Source organism: Canis lupus, chromosome 1 (assembly GCF_011100685.1).
Source record: "Canis lupus familiaris isolate Mischka breed German Shepherd chromosome 1, alternate assembly UU_Cfam_GSD_1.0, whole genome shotgun sequence".
In the NCBI taxonomy this organism is placed as follows: domain Eukaryota; kingdom Metazoa; phylum Chordata; class Mammalia; order Carnivora; family Canidae; genus Canis; species Canis lupus.
In genome coordinates, this window is record NC_049222.1 from 20,018,044 (window position 1) to 20,034,558 (window position 16,515).

Consider the following 16,515-nt stretch of genomic DNA (forward strand, 5'->3'; position numbering starts at 1 on the left):
AAATATTATTTAAAACTACAATAATGTTCAACTTTTTTCCTATTTTCTCATTAACAAAGATTTTTTTTTCTTAAACATGACACTCATTAAAAAGACTTTGAATGAAAAAAAAAAAACAAAAAAAAACATGACACTGACCAGTGTTAGGTAAAGTTAGGAAAGACCAGGCACTCCTGCACAATGCCTTCAATTGTGAATCGATACTGTCTTCTTGAAGGGCAGCTTGTCAGATGTAACAAAATGTAAAATGTGCCTGCACTCTGTCCTACCAATTCCATTTTCAAGAATCTTAAGTATGAATTGTCCTAAAAGATGTTAAAAAAAAAAAAAAACATTATTACAACACTGCCTATATACTCACTGTAAGCATTGCCTTTAATTTTGAAGAATAAGAATTTTTTTAAAATGCCGGAGTCAAAAGAGGAACCCAAGCACCTGAATTCTGAGAGGCGCAGAGGAGCGACAGAGGCAGAGGAGCGACAAAGTGGATTTAAATATTAAACCATCTTTGCATTTTGAAATAATCCCTCCTCTGACAAGTATTATTCCTTTACTACATGGCTGGAGTGTATTCACCAATATTTTATTTCACAAACTTTTTCACCATACTTACAAGACATATTTGTTAAATTTTAAACTCATTTTAATACAAAAATCAAGATGATTTATTCATCTTGTTAGTTTCAACATGTTAGTATTTATCCTATTTCAGACTTTTAAGATGTTCATTGTTTATTGGTTTGCTTGTTTGGGTGGTTGGTTGGTTGGTTGGTTTTGGAGATAGGACAGCTTTTGTGTTCAGTTAAGAAAAAAAATTTCTATTTTCTAGCTTCTCTTGCAGCCTAGTGACAAAGCTCAAGCCCATGAGTTTTACGTGAAAGTTTGGGGAAACTTCTGGGAAGGCTTTTTAAAAGACATTTTGGCGACTGGGAGATGTACTCGTTTTCACTTCTTCTTTTTCTTTCCTCTTGTCTGGAATATAATTATTATTGTTGAAGCTCCAGCAGTCCTCCTGGATCATAAAACAACCTGAAAATGGAAAGCAAAAATGGTAGACGGAAAAGAATGACGGAAGGAACCTGAATCCTTGATGACTATGGAAGTGCATGTCTTTGTATTGCTTTTATGTGTGAAGTCCTTTTGAACCTTTATTTGTTTTTTCTAAAGCATTAGCTATCCCTCATAGTTGTACGTCATCTGGAAATTTGATAGGTATGCCTCCTTTGCCCTAATTTAATTTTTATTCTTCTGGGTTAATCCAAACCCTTTGGATATATTTATTTAACTAACCATGAATTCCATTGACTATACCATTAACCAGCTAATATTTCTACACATTTTCCACTGTTAGGAACACACTCTATATCAACTGTCTTGCCAAAGTAAAGATAGATTTGTTCAATTCTCCCTATCTACTTATGGCATAATAAAGAATTTGTCTGGTCTTTGTCCCAGGTTCTTGGCAAGAAGCTTCAAAAGCCCTTGGAATTTCCTGAGTGATAGGAGTGTCTTTGTTATGTTAATGAGCAACTTAGTAGACTCCCAGATAGCTTGAGGAAGAGAGCTGGTCACCAGAAAGACTAACCACGAGATTAGAGATGAGACTTGCAGCCTCCTCAACCTCCAAAGAAGGGAGGGGGATCAGAGATGGAATTCAATCACATGACCAATAATTTAATCAATCCTCCCTGAACCCCAGTAAAAATCAGAGTTCAGCAGAGCTTCCTGGCTGGTGAACACACTGATGATTTGAGGGAGTGATAGGTCCTGCCACCAAAAGAAGAGGGCATAGAAGTTCTGTGCTCTTTCCCAGACCTAGCCTTATGTATGCTCTTTATAATAAAAGTGTAATTGTAAGTATAGCACTTTCCGGAGTTCTATGAGTAGTTCTAGTGAATTATCACACCTGAGGAGGGAACCTCCTGGACTAGAAGCCAGCGTGCCAGAAGTGTGGGTGTCCTGAAGACTCCATTTGTATCCAAAGTGTGGGCCGAGGACTGAGCCCTTAACTTAAGGGAATGGATACTAACTCCAGGTGGTTAGCATCAGAATTGTATTGCTGTGCACCCAGTTGGTGTCTGAGTGCTACCCAAACTAATAATGTATCCAAAAGATAAAGAAAAACAAATTAGGTTGTTTGTTTGCTTGGTTCTCATAAACCCATCATAGTGCCTATGATTACACTTTCTTTTCTAAATTAAGCCACCTGTTTAATGATATGCTGTGTAACTTTGCTGGGAACGTTTATCAATCCTACCATTCCATAGACCACAAACTCCTCTTTTCACATTCTTTGGCACTTCACAAAGATTACCAGCTGATATGGAGATTTTATGTGACATTCCTTTAATTTGTAGAAAACTTGAGAAGATTTACAGTGATTGGATGACCTTTCCCAAAGTCTTAGTTTTAGTTTCAGGACAGCAATATTTGTTCAAGTTGGGAACATGACTGCTGTAGAATAGTTCTATATTTTAAAAATATGTATTTTAGTAACTTTTCTAAAGTAGTAATTCTCAACTAGGCATTCCCTCCCCACCTCCCCACCTCCCCCAACCCCAGGAGACATTTGGCAATGCTTAGAGGTATTTTTGGTTGTCATAGCAGGAGAAGTGTTACTGACTTATAATGGGTAGAAGTCAAAGATGCTACTAACCATTCTATAATGCATAGGACAGGTGCCCAGGGAAAGAACTGTCTGGTCCAAAATGTAAATGCTGGGATCCCTGGGTGGCGCAGCGGTTTGGCGCCTGCCTTTGGCCCAGGGCGTGATCCTGGAGACCTGGGATCGAATCCCACGTCGGGCTCCCGGTGCATGGAGCCTGCTTCTCCCTCTGCCTGTGTCTCTGCCTCTCTCTCTCTGTGTGTGACTATGACTATCATAAATAAAAAAAAATTTTTAAAAAAAAAAAAAAACAAAATGTAAATGCTGCCAAAGTTGAGAATCGCCCTGTATTGTGCTTTCATATTTTCCTCCCTAGCAAGTAATTTGCTTTCCAAACAGCGAGACTCTCCTAATAAATGTTATCCACACTTAATTTAAGGAGATAGCATTATGTGAATGACAGCATGTGTGATTTGCGTGGACAATGGAATATGTTGTTCTGTCATGCATTTACTTTTAAGAAGGACCAAGATATCACTTAGAAGAGTTTATGCTATAGATTTTACTCATCTGTGGAATTTAGGAAACAAAACAGATGAACATAGGGGAAGGGAAGGAAAAATAAAATAGTATGAAAACAGAGAGGGAGGCAAATCAGAAGAGACTCTTAACTATAGGAAACAAACTGAGGGTTGCTGGAGGGGAGGTGGGGAGAAGGATGGGGTAACTGGGTGATGGGCATTAAGGAGGGCACTTGATGTAATGAGCACTGGGTGTTATATGCAACTGATGAATCACTAAATTCAACCACTGAAACTAATAATATAGTATATGTCAACTAAATTGAATTTAAATAAAATATTTATAAAACAAGAAAAAAAAAAAGAAGGAAAGTATATGCTGTAAAAGAAAAGGTGGAGTCAGACCATCTTGGTCCAAGGACTAACGGCTGTTGTGTGAAGGAAAGAGCTATTTCAAAAATAGTTGAGGGGATCTGGGTGGCTCAGTGGTTGAGCGTCTGCCTTTGGCTCAGGGTGTGATCCCGGGGTCCTGGGATCGAGTCCCCCACTGGTCTCCCAAAAAAGAGCCTGCTTCTCCCTCTGCCCATGTGTGTGTGTGTCTCTCTCTCTCTCATGAATAAATAAATAAAATCTTTAAAAAACAATAGCTGATGATAATACCACCTTTGATTCCACCACTCCTACCAAAAGTTTATATCAGACTGCCAAGAAGTAAGTATGGTAACCAAAAATGTAAATCAGGTTTGTAGAAGCTTTGAGGGAAGGTAACTGTCAGTCCTCCATGAAAGCACTGAGACTGACAGGAAGCAGCAGAGAACGTCCCAGGAGTTAATACACCTCGTGGCAAGAGATGTTGACCCATGTCACTTGACCATGACCATCAGATGGGTCCACTCCTGGGCAACATGTTGACAGAGAACCGCAAGGCCAGCTGTAGGAGCCAGGGAAAAGGAAAAAGCAGGCGCCACATGGAAGCCAATGGTATTGCAGATAGAAAGACAGGCCAACTCTCCTGAGAGTGTGAAGTGTGAAATTACTGCAGGGTCCCTGGAATTCCTCCAGTCATGCAAAGGAGGATGTGCTAGGGAAGCAATGACAGCCAAGGAAACAGGTTACGGAGTATCTAAGAGTATTAAAGGTATCTAAACCAGCTTGGCTTCTTACTACCTGAGTGCTACACAGATGAATCCAGTTAATCCAATCTCATTTCAGTCCATTTGTGTCTACACTGCTCAAAGGAAATCTTCTTTCCTGGACATATAAAGGACCATGATTATTCCAAACTTATTTCAAGGGCTTACGCATAATAATCGATTGACTGGCTGATTTTTTTTTTTCCTCTTTTTCAAGGTCTTAAGTTTTCTCATTAGACTGGAAGTCATTAAGTCAAAGCTGTTGACACCCCAGAACTTATTTGCCGGGGCCCCCAAGTGAAATGCACTGCCTGAGGATATAAACTTAAAGTCAACCTGGAGTCAAACCTGCATACCAGAAATAATATGCATTGATTGCTGGCAGCTGTAAGTCATCCCTCCCTCCTCTGAGTTACCTTGGACACCGTCCTCTTAGCTTTGTCTATGTGGTACTATTATTTATATATAATTATTGTTTCTGTTATTGTTTATCATTTCTATAGAATTCTCATCTCCTCTCTCAGACTTTATGAAGTCAGCATGTTAGAGCAGATTCCAGAACTCAATGTCTCTATGCCCCCTTTTAGGTGACAAGTCCAAATTGTCTACATCCAACATAACATAGTATATTATGGTTCACTTATCATACGTCATTTCGGTTATGTTTACCTGAGATCAACACAACTCTCTACACGGTCCGAAAAAACGTGGTCGAATCACTTCACGGGGAACAAATCATGATGCCTTTCCTCACACCACGCCACCATTTCTATTGCAGCCATGCATTTCATTGAATTAAATATGAAAACACACATCCAAGACTTCCTTAGGGAAACCGAATCAATTTCAGGGGAATGAGGGTAAATCAGTAACTTCTGATAGTTATTAGGATACACTTATTTTTAAAGAGGGTGAGAGATCACTGCAGGGAGGTGCCTTTACTGGGATACTCACCCAGTCCATCCCTATGGGTCTTTGTTCCCATCCCATTCATTCCAATTGGACAGAGCTAGCTCTTCCAGGTGCCCTGAGCTCATGGTTCTAGAAGCAGGGGAGCTCTGGCCAGCAGGATTTCACAGCGTAGTGCGCCTGCCTTCCCTCTTGCGCTCCCCTCACTGAAGCCCTACCCATCCTCCAAGGCCTATTTCCAGCTCCTTCCTCCTGCCAGGCCTTTCCCGCTACTCCAGGCTACGCTAAGCTGCTCCCTCCCAAGTCTCGCTCCTACAGTGTATCTCCTAGCTCTTCGGTTATGTTGGCATTGTCTTCCCAAGTGGATCATAAACTTCCTGGGATCTCTCCTCTCCAAATCCTAGCACAGTGTCGGACTTCCTTTGGTGCCCAGTAAATATTTGTCAACTGACTGGATGGTGAGAAACCACAACACACAGTTGGGACGGGGGAAGAACTAAAAGCAGTTGATAGAGATCTCAGATTTGGTCAAATTTAGATTCCATCTAAACTTATCTATGTTTCTTTACAAAACGAGCCTCCCGGTTGTCGTTGGCTCTGGAGTCAGCAGATTGATCCACTGAGCGTCAGATTTCGGGGTGTTATTGTTTAGTTGGCTTTCCTGGGACGTAACTCCGAGAAGATGGATGGCAGCGTGTTCTTAATACACTACACAGCCTATTGATTTTATATGTCATCAATGTATATTGTGTGTCTACACTATTACCAGGAGAAGCAGGAGGCACGCGTAGTTATGCCACTGCCTTCAGCCCGTCGTCCCATGCTGTGCCCTATGGGAAGCCACTGATTCTTACACTTGGAGCCGGGACAACGCAACTTAATCAGACTGACAGGAAACAGGCAGCAATTACAGTGTGCTGCTACATCTGCTGGGTTCCACTTCACTGAAGGAAGAGTTATCTCAATTTTAATGTACATCCCTTTTTCATGTTTCATTTAACCTCTGCTGTATTATTAAACACATCAAAATATAATGACACTCGTTAAAGAAGAAAAAGAGGACAGTTGGGATATTTTGGACTGTATCTCCTATATTTGTAACTTAATTGTATCATTTTTGCTTCTCTTCAACATCTCCCCCTGGTGAATAACTAATTCAGTATATAGATATTTAAATAGCGAGTGGGGAACTGGCTGTTTAAACACCTACATCAACACCGAGTTCAGCTACAATGAAATATCCCTCAATCATTTGTCTGTTTTCACTAGGAGTGCTTCTCTTTTCAAAAACATTCTTTTGCAATGTGTCAAAATAGCTAGTTTACCCATTACTGCAGTGCACATAAACTGCTTTAAGAGCAGCTCAATGAAATTACTCGGGAATGTCTCTGTAATATGACTCGGGAGACCTTTGGAACTTAAGCTAGCAGGTGTCTCGCTTGCCATCCCCCCCTAGAGCAGCCCCAGCCCCATCAGCGGGCCGAGCCTGCTGACCTGAGATGCAGGACCCATTAAACCATCCATTTCTGCAAGACAAATACGATGACACACCAGGCTGAGCCTCTCATCTGGAGGTTGCTTTTCTTTTTTTCTTTCCATTTTGATTCTCTGATCCGCCTATCTTTCTTTGAGCTCCAGTTCTGTAATTGTACCTGAAGTATTTAGTAAACCTCCCTAAGAATTAGGCATCCAACAGAGATTAATTGAGACTCGATTGCAAACTTTCTGCTGTACAAGATTCCAGAGAAATAATGGAAATGTGATATTGGGCTTTCACTTAAACTCGTAAATACATTTTGACCGAGTAGAAACCGCAAGACGTTTGTGGGAGTTGTTATGTATCAGGGGAAACAGAGGAAAACAGTAATAGTTAAAGACATGCTTCTATGTAAATGGCTAATTAGGCAAAAAATAAATAAATAAATAAATAAAAAATTAAAAAAACACTCCAGTGCCCAATTTTTTAAAATTCTTAGATTTTTCTTTAAAGAATAATCAAAATATTACTGACATATCCACATCAGTAATAAGCAATCTACTTATGGTAGTGGTATGGGAAAGAGTCTGTGTTTTCAAGGAGTTAACAATGTAGTTGCATAATCAAAAACAAATACAGAAAAAGATAATCCGGAGCCCAAACAGGTTCCTATCAGTATTACGGAACTAATTACCAGCAACACTCTCATGGCTTATGTTCATAGTTAGGGGAACAAAAAAGCGCCACGGGCCCTGAGATCTCCTTTGGAATAAAAGCAACCTGATGTCCAGCCAGCAAGCACCTAAATAAGCCTTCATTCTGATGGTTCATTCCCTTGCCACATGGTTGCCAACCAGTTAATATTATTCCTGGATAAAAGAGTAAAATAAAAGCAACACTGCTTAACTCTTCTTTACTTATATACTCACTACAGGATCATGATCATCAACCTTACAGAGAATAAGTATCACTAAGAGAGAAGGGGAACACAAGTTTGGAGCAATGATTACCACTAGCCATGTTGACTGTATTCAAATCTCAGGCCCAAACAAGTTATATCCCTGGATGCCCAAAGTATTTGCAAATGTGATCTCAAAATCAATGCAGGAAGTCTTTGAAAAATAATGGAGAAGAAGAGAGATGCCAGAACAACATAAGGAAATATTGTCCTGTCTTTCCAAAGAAAGGAGAGAAGATAAAAGGCAAATTTCAGAAACTACTGGACTAGTGAGCTTAATGCTTATTTTCATTAATATTTTCTAATGAATGATTAATCATTGACAAGAGGAGAAGAATAACTTTGAAAAGAAGCAATCGCTGAACCTAACATAGGTTTACTAAAAACAAATAAATCTGAGGAGATACCACTACACAGCTACTAGAATGGCCAAAATATAGAACACTGATAGCAAACGCTGGCACAGGTGTAGACTAATAGGAACTCTCCTATGTTGCTAGTGGGAATGCAAAATGGTATACCCAACTGGGAGGAGAGTCAGGCAGCTTCTTACAAAACTAAATATTCAAGATGATCCAGCAATCTCACTCTTTGGTATGTACCCAGAGGGACTGAAACCTTCTATCCACACAAAAACCTACACACAGATGTTTATAGCAGCTTTATTCATAATTACCCAAACTGAAAGCAACTAAGATGTGCCTCAGTCGCTGAATGGGTTAGAAAGATGTGGTTCATCTAGATAATGGGATATTATTCAATTTTTAGAAAAATGAGCTATCCAACCTAAGAATCCAGCAATAGATAAATGGATAGAGAAGATGCAGTATATATATTCAATGGAATATTACTTGGCCGTAAACAAGAATGAAACCTCATCATTTGTAAAAACATAGATGAACCTAGAGGGTATTATGCTGAGTGAAATAAGTCAGACAGAGAGAGATGAATACCGTATAATTTCACTTAGGTACAGAATCTAAAAAAAAAAAAAAACAAAACAAACAGGAACAGAAACAGACCCATAAATACAAAGAACAAACTGATGGTTCCCAGAGGGTTAGGAGGTAGGGAGCTGAGCATGATGGAGGAAGGGGGGGCGGTGGTGGGAAATATGGGTTTCCAGTTATGGAATGAGTAAGTTACAGGATGAAAGGCACAGCATAGTTTGTAATAGTGTTGCATGGTGCCAGATGGTAGCTACACTTGTGGTGAGCATAAAATAACCTATAGACTTGTTGAATCACTATGTTGTACGCCTGAAACTAGTGTAACATCGTGTGTCAGCTATACTTAAATAATTTTTTTTTTTAAAGAAAGAAATGATTTCTCAAGCCACGAAAAGATACGGAAGAAACTTAAATGCATTTACTAAGTGGAAGAAGCCAATCTGAAAAGGCCGCACACTGCATGTATGTGCCATACATATTGTATAGTATGTACAACATACTGCTATATGCACTCCTATATGACATTCTGGAAAGGGCAAAACTATGGAGACAGTACAAAGATGAGTGGCTTTCAGGAGAGGGTGGAAAGGGGAGGGATGAATAGGTGGAAGACAGATGATTTGGGGGACAGGAGCCCTGAGTGTGGGGAGCTCTGGAGTCTGTAGGTGTAGCTGCCAAAACCAGAGAGTTCTCACCTCTGAGCCTCCAGGACTCACTCCCTCGGAGAAAGGCCTCTTTTAGATCCAGAAAGGCGGCCGCTGCACCTGTGAATGAAGTGAGGGTCTCCCCAAATAAGGGAAGCTGTCCCCAGTGAGGCTACGGCTGGTCCCCACCACATCCTGGACCATGTGGTATGATCAGCTCAGAATTTGAACTGGAAGGAATTTGAGCTGGAGGCAACCTTGGAGACTGTCCAGGCCACCCCTCTGGTGACACAGGAGAACTTTGAGGCTCAGGACACTGAAGAAACTTGTTTAGGATCTCACATGTTCGAAGACCCGGATGGACTAGAACTTGTGTCTCCTCTGGCTGACCCACTGTTCTTTCCACTACATGACTGGTTCTCAAAGTGGTCCCAGACCAGGAGCGTCAGTGTCACCTGGGGGATTGTTGGGAATGCAAATTCCCACCTCTCATCCCAGACCTCATGCCTCAGAAACTTTAGGGATGCAGCCCAGGACTCATCCTGATGCTCAACTCACATTTTTCTTTTTTAAGATTTTATTTATTTATTCATGAGAGACACAGAGAGAGAGAGAAGCAGAGACACAGGCAGAGGGAAAAGCAGGCTCCATGCAGGGAGCCCGATGCGGGACTCGATCCCAGGTCTCCAGGATCACACCCTGGGCTGAAGGCAGTGCTAAACAGCTGAGCCACCCGGGCTGCCCTCAACTCATATTTAAGAACTCCCATGCTACACAATGTTCTCACTCATGAAAGGACCCATTCGCCTATTTGCCTGACAACAGAATTCCTGATACTGTAGCAGATCAAATAGGGGTGATTTTTTTAGGTTTTTTGTTTGTTTGTTTTGTTTTTTTCTTTTTCTTTTTTTTAGGCCTTTCACTGTCATCCTTATAGAAAGGTTTCCCACAAAATCAACTTCTTCAGTGCTGAGATTTCTACTGTTAGATTTATTTCTTCCATCAACAGTGTAAAAACCACTGTTAAAAGGTAAACAGCATGGCTAAGTCAATACATAGTAAAATATCAATGAGAGTAATATTAACAAGTTCTGCTGAAATCTCATTAGGATCCAGGCTCCATACTATATAGACAATGTCAGCAGCAGCAATTCGCAACCTCTTATAAACTGATTTTTCAGGTTAGTCTAACCTCTTACACAGCCAACATCGAAAGGACATATAAGTACTAATGGAAAGAGACAGCGTTGGGGAGCATATAAGGTCCTGAGCAGGGAGCTGAGGGTCCATGGAAAGTCCCCTAAGAAAGAGTCTGGGTCCCCAGGAAGCAAGATGAGGGCCAAGGTACTTGGAAGATGTTCAGACAGGGGCTGAGGCATAGAAATAGGAACTGAAAAGGGGCTACTGTGTATGGTTGTGTAGGCTGCGCACTGCACAATTCCAGAGGACAATATCCACACAGACAAGATGCCAAGTGGCGATGCTGAGATAAAATTCCACCTACTTTAAACATTGCAGGCTGCTGGTTTCCTCTCAGAATTGGGCCCTGCTGCTGGAAGTTCCTGAGATGCCAGTGGGACTGAGTGTTCTGGCCACACAGGCTGAGTGATTGTAGGGGGATGGGATGGTGTGAGATTTGTTGATTCCCTGAACTCCTGAAAAAGTAAGCCCTCTGGAGGTCTTCAGTCCATACCACTTTCCTGGGACATGTTTGAAAAAGGGCCTAAAGCTGATACCCTTCCCTGAGTCATGCTACCTGCACTCCTCGAGGAAAAGTTCTGCGAATTGCTATTGTGATTTTTTTCTTCTTTGTTTTGTTTTATGAGTGAATTTAAAGTGAATTCATTTGTAGAATGACCAATGGTTACCCTGCAGTCTCTGAAAAGACATAAACCCTCCTGAGTAAACCAGAAATAACCTGGATATCAAAGATCAGGTCTGGGAGTTGCCAAGAGCGAAAGCAGAACATCAGCTACCCTCCGATGTAGATTGACACCATCAATTTGAAACTCAATATTTTAAATGTATCAAATTCTGTCTTGAGGTAACCTGCCAGGCACTATAAATTTTTTTTTTTTTGTATTGATGTCATTTTTCTCTAAAGTTGGAAGCCCAGAGGATTTCGTTTGTTCAAATCAGCTCCAGATGGAGAAGATTCTAGAAACAACCGGGCATTCTGCAGGCCCCCAAGTCAGATTTTGGTGCTGGACCTGAGGACTGAGAAAACATAGGCAGTTCAAGATTCAGAAGAAATAAAACAGTGTATCAAAAAGGCCCAAAAGAGGGGATCCCTGGGTGGCGCAGCGGTTTGGCGCCTGCCTTTGGCCCAGGGCGCAATCCTGGAGACCCGGGATCGAATCCCACGTCAGGCTCCCGGTGTATGGAGCCTGCTTCTCCCTCTGCCTGTGTCTCTGCCTCTCTCTCTCTCTCTGTGTGACTATCATAAATAAATGAAAAAAAAATTTAAAAAAAAAAAAGGCCCAAAAGATGTATGAAAAAGCAAAAGTGAAGTTAATAAAAGTTTAAAAGAACTGGGGAGGGAGCACCGGAGTGGCCCAGTTAAGTATCCAACTCTTATTTTTTTTTTTAAGATTTTATTTATTTATTCATGAGAGACACACAGAGAGAGGCAGAGACACAGGCAGAGGGAGAAGCAGGCTCCCTGCAGGGAACCCGATGCGGGACTCGATCCCAGGACCCTGGGATCACTCCCTGAACAGAAGGCAGATGCTCCACGACTTGAGCCACTCAGGTGCCCCCAGCATCCAACTCTTGATTTCAGAGTCCTGGGCTTGTGTCCACTTCTCCCTCTTCCTTTGCCTCTCCCTTTATTCATGCTCTCTCTTTCTCTCAAATAAATTAACAAAATCTTTAAAAAAAAAAATTAAAAGAACTGGGGAGACTAGATACCAAAGGAAAATGTGTTAAATTAGGAGAAAAGATTCTCCTTAAAGATTAGCAAGTAGTGATGGGCTGCCCACCAGCCCAAAGCTTTGGCATCCCTACCAAAACTTACACTATTACTTAGTGTTGCTTAATCTAGTTCTTTTTATTATTATTATTGCTGTGCATGGGAATTATTATTACCAGGAGGAAAAAAAACAATAATAATATAGAAGTTCTTTTTTACTTCCAATTTCTTTGATTCCACAACAATAAAAATAACAACTACCACTTTGACAGCATTCACTGCAGGCCAGGCCCTGCTTAACACATCTTAGTGACATTGCTCTTCACCACCACCTTCTGAGCGAGGTGCCCTTAAATTCAACAGGCTGTGCCCACAACCACTGCCCGCACCGCCTATACCCTGCTACCCCGCACAGAGAAGCAGCGACGTCTGTCCTCGAACACTTTACAGATGTGCAGGACATGCCTTCCACCTCATCCACGTGGAACAAACTTGCCCCTTTAACAACTAGTCAAGAAAAGGCCCCAAATCACTGCTTTGTGTCTTAAAACGAATGAATATCTGCCTGTAATCACTGAAATCCATTCGATATTGTATGTCAGAAAGCTGAGTATTTGAGATTCAAGTTTGAGATTCGAGGTTGGTTTTCCAGGGCTGCCTTAACAAAGTACTGGAGGCTGGATGGCTTCCATCACCGAAATTTATTTTCGCACAGTTTTGAGGCTTGTGATCTAAGATGAAGGTATCAGGAAGGTTGGTTTCCTTGGAGGTTTCTCTCCTTGGCTTATAGATGGCTATCTTCTCCCAGGGTCTTCAAATCATCTTCTCTTTCTACGCAACTGTGTCCTAATCTCCTCTTCTCATAAAGACACCACTCATACTGGATTAGGAGCTCTCTTAATGATCTCATTTTAAATTAATTACCTCTCTAAGGGTCAAGGTCCAAATACAGTCAGATCTAGGGTATTAGGGGTAAGGACTTCAATATATGAATTTGGTAGGGCAGGGGGCAAAATTCAGCCCATGTAAAGGTCTCTGGACCAAATGGATTCATATTTTTCGTCCTTGCATCAGAATGTAGAAGCTTTATCTGCACCTAGGAACGTTTTCTAGAATCAGAGCCCATAATGCCACTGCCATTTTTATCACCTTTAGTCAGCAGTCACTGTGCTTGTTTCATGCTGATTTTAGGGGGCGTAGAAGGTGGGGACGCCTGCTGTAGTTCCCAGAGTGGATCATAGGCGCATTACATCATTGTATGGTAAACACCTACTGGTACAGAGTCTCTCTTTAGAATCTTCAAATTTAACATTAAATATAAGCTTCTAACCAGATCCTAAATCCTGTCATTATGTGGAAGTCATATGTTGAAAACCAACTCTAAAAGAAATCCCTTTATTTGAAATGCAAAGAATTTATTTTGATTTACTTTTCCATTGATTTCACTCTATGTTGTCCTGGGTCAGTCACCAACTGAAACTTATTTCTACAGAGGATATTATCTAAGAATAACAATCTGCTTATTCAGATTATGGTGGCTCTATCAGGTCATGTCCAAGGAAGTATATTTAGACAAACCTAACTTAAAGAATGGCGTAGTATGGTACACAGAGTTATAATTTTCTCCAAAAATGTTTACTAAAAAATAGATTTGGGGGCAAATCATATGATAGATACCTAATTTTCCACTTTTAACTATTAGCGGTATTCAGGAATTAAATCATTGCCTTTTGCACATTTTTAAGCTTACACCTACATAAATCTGCTTAATGAAATGAATATTTTCCATTAGTTTTAAGCATTTGAGAAATGGCCAATGTCTGAAATTTGAATCACACATGAAATGGACATTAAGCTAAGGTGGTCTGACAAATTACTGCAAAACTACTTGGCAAAATGACTTCACTGAGCCTAAGCTAAATCCAAAATAAACCAAATTAAACCTAAAACTCCAAAAACACCAAATCCTATGATTTGCAACAAATACTACATAATTCTTGAACTTAATGAAATGCAAAACAAATGATGTCTAATAAAGAGCAGTTGGGATACACTGACTTACTATGAGCTTGTAAAACGACAGGACTTGAAAGAATAAATCTGTTCAAAGGAATTGAAGCCACCTTGAGAGGATTACTAAAATGATTCATATGATTAATGCTTCCAGTTTTGAAATATGTTATCTATCACTGTGAAATTATTTTAAAAGGATTAAAGAGTAAATTGACTTAAAATCCAAAAAAATGCTAAAGGATGGGTAAAAGTAAATAATTCTAATAGCAATGAACTAAAAAGGCAATGGGCATACTTTTAAAAAATTGGCAAAAAAGACCTAAAAAATGCAAAAATATTGGTAAAGTAGAAAATTATTTTTAAAAGACTGGAAAGGAGTCAATATGAATTGTTAGGATATGTATTTGAAATATAGAAGTTTGTCTCCTAGTAACGTATTTTGAATATTAAATATTTCATAAAATTAAACCACCCTGTGTCCATTAGCAAGTACATGTAGAATATTTAAAATACGACTATGAAGATGGAATGAAAACCAATCAACTAGAACTCTACAGAATCTTTTTTTTTTTTTTTTGAACTCTACAGAATCTTAAACATCTGTTAAAACTATCTCATTCAATAGGAATTGCTATAGCAGTTAAAAGAAATATTCTGGGTAAATATCTAAGTTCAGCAATTTCATCACCGAGCAAATTGATTTGGGGCATTTTGATCTAGAATCAAACAAGAGACCCTTCTTGTCTAGCTCACTGTTAGATTTTAGCATTCTCTCCTGCTCATCTCTACTTTAAACCAACTCTCTGACTTCTTCCATCTTTCCGTTCTTTCTATTCTTTCTACATATCTATGGCCTCAAGAATTGCAGAGTTTGCATTTTTTCCCAAAACAGAGGGACAAAGGCTTGGATTTGGAATGGAATTGTGTTGATTAAAAAATATTTATGGGGATGCCTGGGTGGCTCAGTCGGTTAAGCATCCGACTCTTGATCTCAACTCAGATCATGATCTCAGGGCTGTGAGTTCAAGCCCTTTGCTGAGCTCTGCAGTGGGCATGGAGCCTACATAAAAAAATATATATATATTTAAAAAATTATATATATTATCACTTCATACCCCCTAGGGTGGCTACAATCAAAAAGACACACAATAACAAGTATAGAGGATGTGGAGAAATTAGAACTGTCATTCATTGTTGGTGGGGACTATAAAATGGTGCAGCCAGTTTAGAAATTCCTCAAAATCTTGGGGATCCCTGGGTGGCTCAGCAGTTTGGCACCTGCCTTTGGCCCAGGGCGTGATCCTGGAGTCCTGGGATCGTGTCCTGCGTCGGGCTCCTGGAGTGGAGCCTGCTTCTCCCTCTTCCTGTGTCTCTGCCTCTCTCTCTCTCTATGTCTATAATAAATAAACAAATAAATAAATAAATAAATAAATAAATAAATAAATAAATAAATCTTTTTAAAAAAAGGAAAAAAAAAAAAAAGAAATTCCTCAAAAGCTTGAACATGGAGTTAGCATTTGACCCAACAGCTATACTCCTATAGCTATACGTATATCCAAGAGACTGAAAACATACGTCCACACAAAAACTTGGACACAAAATTTCGGAGCAGCCTTATTCATAATAGGCCCCAAATGGAAACAACGCAATGTCCACCTGATGAAAGGGTAAACAAAATGTGGTATATCCATATAATGCAATGTTATTTTGACATAAAAAGCAACTAGGTATTGATCCATGCTACAACATACAGGAAACTTGAATACAAGCTACGTGAAAGAAGCTAGTCGCATTGTAGGATTCCATTAAAGGAATGTCCAGAATAGGCAAATCCATACAGATAGGAAGTAGGTCAATAGTTGTCGGAGACTGAAAGTGTGGGCACATGAGGAGTAACTGTTAATGGGCACAAGTCTTCTTTCAGGCTTATTTAGAAAATGTTCTAAAGTTAGATAGTGGTGATGATTGTGTAATTCTGTGAATATACTAGAAACCATTTAATTGGACACTTTAAAATGATTAATTTTATGATTTGTGAATTAAATCTCAAGGACTCTGATATATATACATATACACACAGATATATGTACGTATGCACACATACATAGATATGATTACTCCTTTCATTGTGGAATTTAGGGACTAAGATATATTTACATATATAAATTTTATGGAAATGAGACTATGTTATTCATGCTGTTTTGTAACATGGCATTTCACTCAAAAATATGTCTTGGATATATTTCCCTACTGAAATATATTTCCCTATATATATATCCATGTTATATATATGTATATAAAATAATATATATAAAATCCTTTTAAATAGCTCTACTGTACACCATTTAAACCATTACCAATGTTCTGGTAGAGCAACCGTGTAGTTATGGATAT

General features: G+C 39.7%; 1 long non-coding RNA gene across 1 annotated transcript in view; it reads right to left on the minus strand.

Moving 5' to 3' along the window:
• Positions 1-569: 569 nt before the first annotated feature.
• The window catches only part of LOC119870640, a 39,002-nt gene continuing 23,056 nt past the window's right edge, over positions 570-16,515 (minus strand). The window contains exon 3 of the long non-coding RNA XR_005353039.1: positions 570-1,029. This is a non-coding gene — a long non-coding RNA (uncharacterized LOC119870640). The remainder of the gene's footprint in view (positions 1,030-16,515) is intronic.